Below are 2328 nucleotides of genomic sequence, written 5' to 3'. Positions count from 1 at the left end.
CTCCGCCCCGCCCCGCTCCACCCCGCTAGCGCGCCGCGCCGCGCAGAACCGCCGCCTGAAGATACCTGGAATTATCCGGAAGGGATCCTGCGGGACCCTGCAATCGAGCGGCGGAACTTGCGGGAGTGCATGGAGCTGCGGGCGCCCCTGCCTGCAGAGGATCCCACTCCCAAACACAATTTTGACGTAAATCCAGAGCTTCCCGAGGATGACAGGAAACGACTCCTGGATTTATTGCAGGAGTTCAGTGACTGCTTCGCCTCAAAGCACTCGGATTTTAAACGCCAATGCGCATTTTCCGTAGATCTCCCCGTAAAGCCCTATCACAATGTGTGCTTTACTGCGCCCTACAGGCTGAACGCCCAGGAGTTAGCTCACGCTGAAAAATATGTCGAGGACCTCCTGCAGGCTGGAATAGTGGAGGAAGGCCACTCACCCTACAATTCTCCAGTTTTTATTATCCAGAAACGTCAAGAAGACCCCTCCCACCCCCTGGAGTATCGATTTCTGGTCAGCCTTCAAAGGGTTAATCGTGAAGTTTTTAAGCGCATAAATTTTGTGCTGCCTAAAGCGCAAGACATTTTGCAGGGACTAGCCGGCAATAGCCTCTTTAGTTCCTGGGATATGAAGAGTGGATTCTACCAGGTTCGCTTGACTGAGCGTTCCAGGAAGTACACAGCCTTTTTGCTTGGCTCCAGGTGCCTGCAAATGTGCTCTATTCCCATGGGATCGAGTCTTTCAGTGCCGCTTTTCAGTACGGTGTTATATCAGGCCTACGCTGGACTAGTTTTCAGAGACTTCTACCTATATGTGGATGATGCGTACTGTGGGGCAAAGGACATGGATGAAATGCTCTGCAAATTACGAAGGGCCTTGGAACGGACACGTGCAAGTGGCCTGTATATTTCCGTGTCTAAATCCCACTTTGGTTACAAGGAAATTTCAGTCCTTGGCAGTAGAATTTCCAAAGACGGGATAAAGCCGGATGTGTCCCGTTTCCGCCCCTTGAAACAGCTCCTGGAAGTCAAGGACAAAACCACAGCCCGAAGGACCTATGGTTTTTTGAGCTTTTTCAGGCGGCTGATCTTTGACTTCTCCAGGCGCCTGAAACTGGTCTCAGATGCCGCCTCCCCCTCTCAACCCTTTGAGTGGACCCCGGCCCATGCGGCTGCCGTCGAGTCGGTTTACGACGACCTGCTAAAGGCGTCGTTTCCCCACTGGGATTCGACACACCCTTGTAGAGTATGGACGGACGCTTGTCAGATTGGTCTGTCAGGCGCGGTCCTATTAAAGGGTGAAAACAACGTCTGGAAACCGTATGGATTTTTCTCCAGGCTCTGTACCCGTCAGGAGAGCCTCCTGCCGGCCTGCCACCTGGAGGTGCTGGCGGCAGCTGAGTGCTTAACCTACTTCCGGGCGGAACTCATCTGCGCGCGTATACACTTGTATACAGACGCGACGACCCTCAAAGCGGTCCTCCACAGTAAAGTACGAAATCCGCGGATGAGCCGCCTGATTGGAGTGTTAAGTCAGTTCAATTTGGAGTCCATTACTTACAAGGCAGGCCATTTAAACAAGGTCGATGCCTTGTCCCGGGCACCGGACCCTGACACCCCTCCTAGCCACCCCTACACAAGTCCGGCCCTGCCGGACGAGGCCTACCTTTCGGCCATCGCGCCCCGCCACAACGAGCAGTCAGACTCGGCCGGCCGCGCGCCGCGCCGTAGCAAAAGACTAGCTTTGAAAATCCCGCGCGGTGCGGCCCGGCCAGGCACAGGGTGTTACTCTCGCCCGCCGCCCCGCCACGCCACGCCGCGAGGAGAAGCCTCCCCCTCTCTCTCTCCCGCGGGAAGGCCGACCGGCGGGGCGCCGCCGCGCGGTGCCCCGCCGCAAGGCGAGGCCCCTCTCCCTCTCTCTCCCGCGGAGGATAGCCTTAGGTCACACTCGCCCCCGCGGGGTGCGTCCGGCGCTGCCGGATGCACTCAGCCTCGCCACAACGCGGACGGTTTGGCTGGCCACGTCCCTGGCCGCTCCGGTCCCAAACAGAGGCTAGACGAACCAGAGACACAGAAGCGCGGTGCGCCCGGCTGCGGCCCTTGGCAGGGCCGCGGCTCGGCCAGGCTGCCTAGCGCGCGCACAGACATTTTGCAAAACTTAAGCGAAATGCCGGTGTCCTCTCGAACCCGCCATCGGGTAAAGAGTGCGCCTTGTGTCCATTCGCCAAACAACCAGCGTGACCAGTCTGAGAATAATGGCGATTTTCCGCAACATGGCGACTCCGCCATGCAAAAGCAGTCAGACGCTTTGTCTGGTGAGGCCCCTCCCCGC

The 2328-nt window shown here is 57.7% G+C and overlaps 1 pseudogene; it reads right to left on the bottom strand.

The window, feature by feature from the left end:
* LOC127750351 (uncharacterized) overlaps nt 1-2271 on the bottom strand; it is a 46955-nt pseudogene extending 44684 nt beyond the window's left edge.
* Nucleotides 2272-2328: the final 57 nt, after the last annotated feature.

The sequence above is a fragment of the Frankliniella occidentalis genome, unplaced genomic scaffold, assembly GCF_000697945.3.
Source record: "Frankliniella occidentalis isolate FOCC.00 unplaced genomic scaffold, Focc_3.1 Scaffold175, whole genome shotgun sequence".
Classification (NCBI taxonomy): Eukaryota; Metazoa; Arthropoda; class Insecta; order Thysanoptera; family Thripidae; genus Frankliniella; species Frankliniella occidentalis.
This window is presented reverse-complemented; position numbering and strand designations above follow the sequence as displayed.